This window comes from Spermophilus citellus (assembly GCF_964194105.1).
Source record: "Spermophilus citellus genome assembly, chromosome: 13".
NCBI lineage: Eukaryota > Metazoa > Chordata > Mammalia > Rodentia > Sciuridae > Spermophilus > Spermophilus citellus.
The window spans coordinates 8,642,539-8,655,724 of NC_138193.1; the positions used below are offsets into that span (position 1 = coordinate 8,642,539).

The 13,186-nt window shown below is 39.6% G+C and overlaps 1 long non-coding RNA gene across 1 annotated transcript in view; it reads left to right on the plus strand.

The window, feature by feature from the left end:
• LOC308632288 overlaps positions 1-13,186 on the plus strand; it is an 827,867-nt gene that overhangs the window by 728,293 nt on the left and 86,388 nt on the right. The gene's annotated exons all lie outside the window — the stretch shown is intronic.

Here is a 13,186-nt window from a genome sequence, read left to right on the forward strand (position 1 = left end):
GATGAAAATTAAGCTGGTGCTGATTCTTGTTCCTCTGATGTTTTATAGTTGAAGCATCCTTTGAGAGCCATTATGATCACAGCAATTTTTACCACATCCCAGGCAGACACTGTAATGAACAAAGAGTTCTTCAATTGATTAAAATGCAGTCTATACTAAGTACAAAATATAAAACCAGGAGAAAATCTAGTTGAAAATGATTTCCAGTTACAAGACTTGATTTGTAGAATTCTAACTGTTCCACAGGCATTGAAGGCTTTTTGGATTCCAGCCCCTGAGCCACAGCTGGACAACCCAGGAAACAAAGCTAGATCATTCAGGAAATGAAGAGCAATAGAAAATTATCTGAAGTTAAGTTGATTTAAGTGCCATGCTCATCTAAAAATTTAAAAAATCTAACTTTTTCAAAGAATTTAAGAAGATTAAAGAATATAATTTATATCATATTAAAAAAATATGGGGCTGGGGAAGGGAAGGAGGAAGGAGTGGGAAGGAGCGGGGGAGGACAGTGAGGGACCTGAGCCCTTACTCACCACAGGAAGCAGAGCTGCAGAGGGCCTGCAGGGAGGAGATGGGCAGCTTGGCAGGGCCAACTTTGAAGCACTCTCACACTTCCAGGGGAATGTGACAATCTAATGAAAGCCTTTCCTACTTTTCCACTAAAAGACTCTATATGCCAAATTTGCTTATTGCCTCTGAAACACACTCTCCTTCATAAACCTTAGGTTAAAAATAGTAACCCTGGATTTAGCAGGAAACACTGGATTCCGCACAAGTGGTTATGGGCAATTACATATTAAAGTTCATCTGTTTCTTTCTTGGGAATACTCATATGACTTTTATAAAAAAATTGTGATAATATATGATGACACAAAATTTACCATTTTAACCATTTTTAGGTGTACATTCATATCATCACCACCCATCTTCAGGACTTTTCCACCTTCCCAAACTGAAACTCTGAACTCATTAAGCAGTAATTCCCCAAATGGCCCTTTCCCTGGTTCCTAGTGACCACCACCTGGTTACTCTCTCTATGAAAGTGACTAATCTAGGTTCCTGGCACGAGCAGAAATGTACAATATTTGTCTTTTTGTGTCTGGCTTATTTCATGTGGCATGCCTTTGAGGTTCATCATGCTGTAGTGTGTCAGAATTTCTTTCCTTTTGAAGGTGTAATAACATTCCATCATCTATGCCATATTTTGTTTATCCACTTATGTCAATGCACACTTGGGTCACCTCCAGCTTTTGGCTATAATGAATCATGCTGCAACGAGAATGGGTACACTAGTATGTCTTTGTGCCCTTGTGTTATAGTTTGGATGCGAGGTGTCCCCCAAAGCTCACATGTGAGACAATGCAAAAAAGTTCAGAGGAGAAATGATTAGGCTGTGAGAGTCTTAACCCAATCTTAACCCCCTGATAGGGATTAACTGAGTGGTAACTAAAGTGGTAGGGTGTGGCTGAAGGAGGTGGGACTCGGGGACACGGCTTTGGGGTATATATTTGAATCTGGTGACTGCAGTCTTTCTCTGCTTCCTGATCACCATATGAGCTGCTTCCCTCTGCCACACTCTCCACAAAGAAGTTCTGCCTCATCTTGAGCCCCAAGGAATAGAGCCAGCTGTTCATGGACTGAGACCTCTAAAACTGTGAGGCCTCTAATAAACTTTTCCTCTCTTAAAATTGTTCTGGTCAGATGTTTTAGTCACAGCAGTGAAACAGCGGACTAAAACAGAAATTGGTACCATGTAGTGGGGTCCTTGCTGTGACTAACCTGACCATATGGTTCAGAAGCTTTTTGTATATTTTGCATTTGGTGGGAGGAATTTTGAGATGCTTACCAGTGCCAGCTGGAAATGCTTTAAACTGTTGTAAGTGGAGCTTAATGGCTGATTCTACTGGGGGCTCAGAAGAACAGAATGCCAATAGGACCATGCACAGTGAAGACAGGGCCCAAGAGGCTTCAGAGAATGACTCTATTGGAATTTGGACTAGAGGCCATTCCTGTTTTGTTCTGGCTGTTTTGTTTCTGCATTTTGTCCATGTCCTGAGACTTTCTGTGAGGCTGATTTTAAAAGTGATGAACTTCTTATTTGGCAGAAGAAATTTCTGGACAGTATAGCATTCAGCAAGTGCTATGGGTACTACTGGCAGCTTTTAGCCAAGTTACTATGATATTCAGGAGCAGAAAGCAGAGCAGAAAGATTCGAGAAACTTGAACTTGAAAGGCAGGAGTAAAACTGGGGCTAAGGAAGTTGTAGTTGTTAAAAACATTACTGCCACCACAGAAATGCTAAAGATTTTGCCCAGAGACAATTAGAAAAATGGCTTAAGGGCATATCAGATGGGGCAAGACCACTTCTATCTCAGGCTCAAGGGAGTAAAAGTGAAAATTCTTGAGAAGAGACCAGTCAGAAATCCTTCTTGCACAAAGGTGCCTAGAAAGTTTTTTCAATGTGCTCAGCCACCCAGAGTCTGCTGCAGCTAAGGTCTCTGGAGGCGTGGCTACTGCTCAAGATGGCGGCAGACCTTGGCATCAACCATGTGGTGGTACTGGTTCTGCAGGAATGCAGGATGCTGGAGTTAGGGGGTCATGGAGGTTTCTACCAAGATTTCAAAGGAAGGCTTTGAAGCAAGGCAGAATGCAGTAGGGTCGGAGTCCCTACAGGCACTCCCTGAGAAGACAAGATATAGAGTTTTGAGGAGGAAGCCAAAGCTGCAGTGGAGACCCCTGAAATTAAGAAATGCCAATAATGTGGGGCACTGTCCTAGGAAAGCTGCAGGAATTAAGCAGAGACAAGTCAACAGAAAGGCCACTTGGGTTGCAACCAAAAAAGCCACAGGGGTAGAGCTACACAGTCCTTTGGAGAGAACATCACGATGCTGTGTGCTCCAGAGGCCAGAACTACAGGATTTTTTTGCCTACCTGGATTTCAGTCTTGCTTTGGTACCATCCCTTTTTTCTATGACCCAATTTTTGTGAATAGAAATGTTTACTCTGTATCTTTATACACTGGATACTTGTAAATTGCTTTTAATTTTACAGGAGCTCACAATGAGAGATTGCATTGAGCCTCAGAGACTCTTGGAAATAGACAAAATATATTTTGCTGTGAGATGGTTGTGAGCTTTTGGGGGCCAGGGGCAGAATGTTATAGTTTAAATGTGAGGTGTCCCCAAAAAGCTCAAGTGTGAAACAATGCAAGAAGTTCAGAGGAGAAATGACTGGGTTGTGAAAGTCTTAACCCAATCAATAAATTCAACCCCTGAGAGGAATTACTGAGTGATAACTGAAGTGGTTTGGTGTGGCTGGGGGAGGTGGGAACTGGGGACGAGGCTTTGGGGTATATATTTGTATCTGGCAAGTGGAGTCTCTCTCTCTCTACTTCCTGATTATCATGTGAGCCGCTTCCCTGTGCCCCACTCTTCCACCATGGTGTTCAGCCTGACCTTGAGCCCAAAGGAATGGTGCTGGACTTGTATGGACTTGAGACCTCTGAAACTGTGAGCCCTCAAATGAACGTTTCTTCCCTACAATGGTTCTGGTTGGATCCTTTTAGTCACAGCAGGGGGAAAAAAAGCTGACCAAAACAACTTGCTTCAATTCTCTTTGGAATTGCAGAATCCTATGATAATTTATTTTAATTTTTCTGTAAGAACAGCCATATGGTTTTCCACAGCAGCTCCACCACTTTATATTCTCATCCTTACAGCTTCTGTTTTGTTTCTTAAGAGGGCTGGCCCAAAGCACAGAGCAATGCTCAAGAGAAGAATGGGAGGGTGATGGAAGACATCTTTTACTTCTAATCTTAAGGAAGTTCTTCCCATGCTTCTCCTTTAGCTAAGTCGGCTGGTTGCTTTTTGTAGATGTCTGTATTGTTCAGTATTCTCCAGAGAACAGACCAATGGGCAATAAACATTTGTATGTACACGTGAGTGGACACACACACACACACACACACACACACACACACACACACACACGATTGGCTCTTATGACCAGAGAGGATGAAACATTCCACAACAGCTACCTGCAACCTGGAGAGCCAGGGAGGCTGCTTCCATGGCTCAGTCCAAGAATGCAGAAACTCAGGATCAGGAAGGCTAATGATGTAGCCTCTGTCATAAGTCAGCAGCCCCAAGAGCCTATGGAGGGCCACTGGTACAAGTGCCAGAGTTCAAAGCCAAAGACCCGGTATCTGGTGTCCAAGGGCAGTAGCAACTGAAACTAGCCTCCTCTGGAAGGAAAGGCCCAGAGGCTGGAGGGAGCTCCCTCTCTCTCCCGCCTTCTTGTTCTACCCAGGCCCTGGCCTCCCATATTCAGAAAGGTTTTCCCCACTCACTCCACAGATCCACATGCCTGTCTTGGGAAACACTTTCAAAAATATACCCCACAAGTAGGCTCTACCATGTCCCAGGTGGTTAGCAGTTTGCTCAAGTCGACCACTAAAACTACCCAGTGCCATTCCCCTTTCCCAGGTAAGAAAATTCACTTCTAAAAATGTGCTAAGAAAAACATATTTATGTTCTATATGGTTATGGAAGGGTTTTCTTTGTTGATTGAGAAAATGTCACTTTTCCTTTGAAATCTGTTAATATGGTGAATTTCATTAATAAAAAAAATCTAATATTAATCAATTAAGTAATTGAATTTCTGTAATTTAACCATATTGTGTGTGTATGAGGGGTACTATGGGTTTGACCCAGGGGTGTTCTATCACCGAGCTATACCCCCCAGTTCTTTCTTTATTTTAAGACTTTAAGTTGTTGAGGTTGGCCTTTAACTTGTCATCCTCCTGCCTCAGCCTCCGAATCACTGGGATTATAGGTATGTGCTACCAGTCATTGCTGGATCTGGTTTGGAAACACTGATTTATGAATAAGATTGGCCCATAGCTTTCCTTCTCATTCTTTTCTGATCTATTTGAGTGTGAAGGATATGCTGGCCTTATAAAATGATTTCAGAGTGTTTTCGCTAATATTTTTGTTACAGTGGTAAGAATGAAATTATCTGTTTCCTGAAATCAGATACAGAAATTTGGATGCAGTATTTTCTTTTTGGGAAAAATTTTGACTATTGATTACATTTCTTTTACATTTAAAGAATTATTCTGATCTGTGTTTTTTAGTCTGTTTTATTTACTTCTATTTTTCCAGGATGTTATCCACGATACCAAAGTTCTGAAGTGTGTGAAGTGTTGCTCTTCTGTCTTGTCTGTATTTCTTCGTATGTGTGATTGTGTTCTTTTTTTCCATTCAGTTTTATTTCTGCCCCCTTAAAAGATGATTCACATCCCAATGAAGCTTTTGCCTTGCTGACACCTTGTCTATGTTCTCTATTTCACGAATTTCTGTTTTTATTTCTTTTCTTCCATTTTTGTGGGTCTTTGATTTTAATTATTTTTACATTCCATTTTGAGCCTTCCCACCCTCCAACACAAGCACTTAATACTTCAAGTATTGTGCCACAGGAGTTTGATGTGAAAAATTAGATGGTGAAATCTTCCAATTTCAATTATAATTTATATTTTGACCTATGAGTTGATTGTATTATTAAATTTCCAAGTGAGTGAATTTTTCTAATCATCTTTCTTTGTTTACTAACTTAATTGCTCTATGGTAAGCAACATGGTCTGTCAGATTCGGACCCTTCGAAGTGTATTATGGCCAGCACTGTTCCATGTGTGCTTTAAAAAAAATATCTTTCCCAGATATGCAATGCAATCATGTCCCTCAATTCAAACTGCATTGTTTTACCATTCACATTTCTTTTTTCTTACTGCGGTGTTTTTTTCTTTTGTGTGTGTGTGTGTTCTGTCTGTCATTCTAGCATTTACTAAGAACTCTTCCTCTGGTGATGATTTTGATCATGTTTTGTTTTAATTCTGCTGATTTGACTTTGAATATTATGGGATGATACATAATACAGTAGTGTAGTATATACAAATTTGAAACTGATACATTTTCCTGGTGAATGGAATTATTATGTAGCAAATTTCTTTATTTTGAGTAATGTTTTTTTTTGTTTGTTTGTTTTGGCCTGAATTTTCCTCTCTGTTTTGTTAATACTTTACTGGTCTATCTATTCTTTATTTGGCTTTTAATCTTTCTGAGTGCTTTAGATATGTCTGTTATAATGAGTATTAGCTGAATTTTGTTTTGTTTCTAAAAGAACAATTAAGGCCTTATTTATTGTGATGAGTACTTATTTATTTTACTGTATATTGAACTCAGGACCCCAAACAAGCTATGGACATGCTCAACAACTGAGCTATGCTACAGTCACAGCCCCTATTTCTAACATGACATTTGGGACTTTTGACTTGCCCTATTTCACTTATTTCTTTCTCACCCTCTTCCTTCATTTGGACCCTTTTGATTTTCAGTGCTCAGTGATTCTTTCCCCTCTACTTCTTTTCAAGGTCTAGATTAGTATTTAATACTATACTCCACAACAGTTGCAGGTAACCAATAGCCAGTCTTAGTTTTCTTCAGGAAGTATACACGTGCCTTGAATTCCCTCTCCAAATTTTATGCTATGGTAGGTTGGCATTTTATATCTAGTCTGTTTTATTTCCCCCACAAACTGTCTTTGCTTCACTGGGGCAAAGGGCAGATAGCATAGATAATAAATGATTGGGTTGGGGAAGATGGGGGCTAATTTAAGAAGAAACAAAATGCTCATACTTCCAGAACATTTCCTCCTCCTCAAAACCTGTTGCCAAGGTTACCAGCCTCCAGGCAACTGTTCTTCCCAGCAAGGAGATGTTAATGAGTACCCCCTGGGCATCTTCTTTCCTGCCTTTCTGGGCATATGGGGAGAGGCACCTGCTGGATGGCTCCTCTCCCAATGTTCAGTCACCTTTTGGCAGGATGGGAAGAGGGGACAGGAGAAGAAAAGAAACCTAAAATCATTCTCTTGGGTACCAGCTCTGGATCTCCTTATTTCCAGAGGAGTCTCTCTCTTTTCTCTCTCTCTATTCTATCCTTTAAGTAAACCTTTTTTTAAAAAATTTTTTCTTTGTTCTTGATTGTTCATTTTTTATTGATTGTCATTGTCTTTGGCCTGGCATTTCTCAGGTGTTTAATCTTCAATGAGGACCGGAACAAGGACCCGATCCTGATTTTTAAGACCAGTTTCAATCTTAGCTGATCCAGAGGCTGCACTGTGCACTGGTGCTTGAAAGATGCTCTCTGTTTCCCAACAGGCCTGGGAGAGCTGAGATGGGAGTCATCTTGAAGCAACCCCACTACAGCTGCTGCTGAGGAGCTGGGAGATCACAGCAAACACTGCCACGCTGTCCTGGCAGGTGCCTGTTAGGTTGGTTTGAGGTGGTAGAGGAACAAAGCACCAAGCAACCCTCGCAGAAAGAACCACCAATCAGGCACTGACAGAACCGCCTGTCAATCAGCAGGGTCTACAGACCAATCCTGGATCTTAGCAAGCTCCTCCGACCAACCCTAGTAGGACAAAGGATTCTAAAAACACTCTTTTCCTGTCCAAGCCCTCCCTTCCTGCCCTAAGCCCAATAAAAATTCCAGTCCAGTTGAGCCACACACTCTTCTCCCCAGACCTGCCCTGTTGGTCTGGAGGGTCTTACCTGGGAGCAAAATCTCAATAAAGTATTGTTCAGCAGCCTTTTTTAATTTTTTGCCATTATATATGAGCTCTCTTATTTTTTTTTTTTTGCATCACAATTCTTAATATATCTTTGTACTACAACTTATCATATCTCTGTTTGTATATAAGGTATGTTGGCACCAAATTCACATCTTCATACATGTATTTTGTATAATGATGAGTGTCTCCTTCCACGATCCTTGCTATTCCCCTTTTCCCTCCCTTTCCCTCCCACCCTTATTCCCTATCTAGAGGTAATTTTCCACCCATGCTCTCCCTCCCACTTTGAGTCACCCTGCTTATATCAGAGAAAACATTCAGCATTTGTTTTTTTGGGATTGGCTAATTTCACCTAGCATAATCTTCTCTAATGCCATCCATTTCCCTGCAAATGCCATGATCTTATTCTTTTTTAGTGCTGAGTAATATTCCATTGTGTATAAATGCCACATTTTTTAATCCATTCATCTACTGAAGGACATCTAGGTTGGCTCCACAGTTTAGCTATTGTGAATTGTATTGCTATTAACATTGATGCAGCTGTGTCCCTGTAGTAAGCTGTTTTTAGGTCCTTTGGGTATAATCCGAGAAGAGGAATAGCCAGGTCAAATGGTGGTTCCATTCCCAGCTTTCCAAGGAATCTCCATTCTGCTTTCCAAATTGGCTACACTAATTTGAAGAGACCCAGAATAGCTAAAGCAATTCTAAGCAGGAAGAGTGAAACAGGTGGTATCGCTATACCAGACCTTAAACTATACTACAGCGCAATAGTAACAAAAACAGCATGGTACTGGCACCAAATCAGCAGCCTTTTTTTGGTCACCACTGCCTGACCTTACAGTGCCTACCTATCAGGTGGCCTAGGAAGTACATAGCAGAAGGTGAGTGAAGCAGGCACAGAGAAGATTGTACCCTGGGGGGTTTGAGTTGGAAGAGTGAAAGGGAGCCCTACTCACTTTTTCTGTGAGTCTGTCAGCTCATATAACAAGCTGGAGTGAGTCTGGAATCTGAACAGGTGGGTGTGAATATAATCAGGGACTAGCCTGTGATGGCTGGTCCCCAGCAGCAGAATGTGTGGAGGATTGGCTCTCTTGTCCTCAATGAATTCCTGGGAGGTTTCTGAGATCTAGATCCCCAATAGAGATCTGTAACTGCCAGGCCCTAGGGGTGTGTTGTTTAATCTCTCCAGAGGAGACACCCCCAACCGAGCTCCTGAGGCCTGATCAGAACTCAACACCACCTCACTCATAGAACTCTGCAGTAGGCCCACCCTGGGAATGCACTGATCTGGTCTGTGAGGACAAAACTCCAACTGAGAGTAATTCCCATCCCATCCTACCTCATGCTGATAAGAAGGGAAGTGAGACTTATTTCAACCAGATTCAGTCTGAGGCTACTCCAACTGACAGATCAGAGAGCAACATCAAAAGAGAAAGAGGTTAACAACCCCCAGACCTTACTTTGGTTCTCAGTAAATAGCTCAAAAAGAAACAGAAAGAAAAAGAGTTGGACATAGGCAGTGACTATCCATTCTCATTGACTATTCTGATCACATCAGTGGAGATGATTCTCATTTTTTTTCTTTTTTTTTTATGAGAGAGCGAGAGCGAGAGCAAGAGAGAGAGAGAGAGACAGAGAGAGAGAGAGAGAATTTTTAATATTTATTTTTTTAGTTTTCGGTGGACACAACATCTTTGTTGGTATGTGGTGCTGAGGATCGAACCCGGGCCGCACGCATGCCAGGCGAGTGCGCTACCACTTGAGCCACATCTCATTTTTCATTAAGAATAATTTCCTTTCAGGCTGGGGTTGTGGCTCAGTGGTAGAACACTTGTCTAGCACGTGCGAGCCCTGGGATTGGTCCTCAGCACCACATATAAATAAATAAATAAAATAAAGGTATTGTGTTTAACTATAACTAAAAAAAATAAATAAATAAAAGAATAATTTCCTTTACCTTCATTCCTTTCTTGTTTACTGTCTGTGTGTGTTCTTGCTGTGCTGACTGGGTTAGGGACATATATACTTACTTGTTTCTTTTTTCATTTTTACCATTTTTAAATGTACCTATTATTTCTTGCCTTGTCCTTTGAGGATAAGGGGGGGGGGTGGTTTGTATGCTTTGGGGTTTTGTCTTGTTTTGATTTCATTTATTTGTTTTATGGCTCTTTCTCTCTTTTCTTCCCCTGCTAACAGCCTAAGTCTATTCTTGTTCTCTCTCTCTTTCTCTCACTCACTCTCTCTGTGTCTCTCTCACTCACTCACTCACTCACTCTCCCCCTTCACTTTGTTTCTATTTGTCTTCTTCTTCCTTGCAACCATCACCTGCTACATCTCTTCTGCCTTGTTTCTGTTCATTATTTGAAATTGCAAATTATTTTCTACCTTCCTAACATTTTCTTTTCTCTTAGTTAACTATATTTTAACCATCTTTTAGAACTGATTTATATCACTCCTTCCCCAACCATTAGTACCAATACAATTATTACTGCTGTGGATTACATAATTGACACCTGATGTTTGCTTTAAAGTCAGATCTAGTTCATGGTTGTTGTCTTTACTGTTGACAATTGCTGACTCTGCCATCCTTGGTTTGTGTTTGTGTGTGTGTGTGTGTGTGTGTGTGTGTATGTGGTAATTAGTGTTGTAGCTGTCATAGTAGGGACTGGCTATTTATTTTAATGCTATATATCATTGCTATATATTCACATTGGTTGTTGCTATTGTTACTTTTGCTCTATTCTGAGGGGTGCTGGGAACCTCACAGGGCAGTACAAGTTCACAGAGTAGAAATTCTGATACTGAATTCAATTGAATCAAAAGATAGTGCACCATGCTCCCTACACAAATTAATGACAATCTTCAGCATCCTTTAATACAAAGAATAGAAGAGACAGAGACCAAAACTAACAACCAGGCCCCAAGAAGAAACAACTATGGCTGAGCCCCCAGGTCCCACCTATGGACATCCATTGCTACAGCAAAAATACAGAAATAATGCAAAGGCTATGGATACCACACCTACTAAGAGGTCTCAATCTAGATCACTCTAGGATACTTTGGCAACTAAAGAATGTACCCTAAAATGGCCCACACATAAGGGTAGAAGAGAAATACCATCCAAGAGAAGAAAAAAACTCAACACAGGAATAAAGAAATATGAAAAACCAAGGTAACATGACACATCCTAAAGTTCATAATTCACCAGCACTGACCATGAAGATATTGAAGGTGATGAAATATCAGATAAGGTATTTAAAATAATCATTATAAAAATGATGAATGAATCCCAAGAGAACACAGAAAAATAACTGAATGCATTGAAAAGGTGAGTATGAGGTATGAATAAGAAATTCAATAAGGAGTTAGAAATATTTTAAAAGAACCAAATAGAAATATTGGAAATAAAAGTCACTATAAATCAAATAAAATGTTCAGTTGAAAGTCTAATACAGTAGACCATGCTAAAGACAGATTCTCAGAGTTAGAAGACAAAGTGGCCAGTCTTGAACATTCAGACAACATTAAAGAGAAAAAAAATAAGTAAGCACAATCAGAATATAAAAAAACTCAGGGACAACATGAGGAAACCAAATTTAAAAATCACTGGCATGGAGAAGGGTTGTAAGATGCAGAATAAAGAAACTGATTCAGGGAAAAAACAATAGAAAAATTTCCAAATCTTGAGAATAAGATGGACATCAAGATACAAGAGGCATTCAGAATCCCAAATAGACAAGATCTAAAAAGAACATCTCCATGAAACATTACAATGAAAATACCTAGCGCACAGAACAAGGACAGAATTTTAAAAGCCTCAAGAGAAAAACAACAGGTCATATACAGAAGCAAGTCTATCAGAATCACTTCCAGCTTCTCAGCACGAACTCCAAAAGCCAAAGGACTTAGAATGATGTGTTCCAAGTCGTGAAAGAAAAGAATTGTCAACCAAGACTGCTATATCTAACAAAGTTATCCTTCAAAATCGAAGGCAAAATAATAGCCTTCCAAGATAAGCAGAAACCAAAAGAATTCATGACAACTAAACCAGCACCACAGAACCTAATAAAATACTCCACACAGAAGAAATGAAAAACGAACCCTGGGATTCAAAAATGAACAAAGCTAATTTGAAAAGTAGCTAATAAATGAGAAACATGATCAAATATGATAAACAAATCAACACAGTAGGAATTAATAAATATCTCCCTGTAATTGTCTCAACTCTCCAATTAAGACAAGACATAGAATGGCAGAAATGGATTATAAAACAAGATTCAACTATATGATGTTTGCAAGAGATGCACCTTACAGGCAAAGACAACCACAGGTTGAAAGTGAAAACGTATAAACTGAAATACCATGCAAATGAAACCCCAAAACAAACAGGAGTTGCTACTCTGATATGTGACAAAGGAGACTTCAAACAAAAAAATCAGAAGAGACAAAGAATGTCACTTCATACCAGTAAGGGAACAATCTTACAAGAATTTCTATAGGCACATGATCAACCCAAACTGAGCCAGGAAGACATACACAATTTAAACAGATCAATGTCAAGCAAGGAAATAGAAGACACCATGAAAAGCCTACCAACCAAGAAAAGCCTGGGACCAGACAGATTCACAGCTGAGTTTACAAGACCTACAAAAAAGAATTAATACCAATACTCCTCAAATTATTCCATGAAATAGAAAAGGAGAGAACTCTTCTAAACTAATTCTATGAGGCTAGTATCATCCTGATAGATGATACTAGGCACAGACACATCAAGGAAAGAAAATTTCAGACCAATATCCCTGATGAACATAGATACAAAAATTTTCAACAAATTCTGGCAAATCACATACAAAAACATATTTAAAAAAATACTGCACCATGATCAAGTTGGGTTCATTACAGGAATGCAGGGATTCAACATACTGAAATCAATAAACATAATTCATCGCATCAATAAACTTACAGGATCATTTGATTACATCAATTGATTCAGAGAAAGCATCTGACAAAATACAGCACCATTTCACATTCAAAACACTAGAAAATCTAGGGATACTAGGAACATACTCAACATCATAAAAGCTATGAATAAGAAATTCAATAAGGAGTTAGAAATACTTTCAAAGAACCAAATAGAAATATTGGAAATAAAAGAATATAAAATAACTCAGGGACAACATGAGGAAACCAAATTTAACAAGCAGCTAAACCCAAGGCCAGCTTTATTCTAAATGGAGAAAAATTGGAAGAATTCCCTTTAAGAACTGGAACAAGACAGGGATGCCCTCTTTTACCACTTCTACTCAACATAGTCCTTGAAACTCTAGCAAGACCAATTAGACAAAAGAAATTAAAGGGACATGAATAGGAAAAGAACTCAAACTATCACTATTTGTAGACGACATGATTCTATACTTAGAGAATCCAAAAAACTCCACCACTAAACTTCTAGAATTAATAAATGAATTCAGCAAAGTAGCAGGATATAAAATCAAACCCATATATCAAAAGCATTTTTATACATCAGTGATGAGTCCTCTGAAAGAGAAATTAGGAAAAC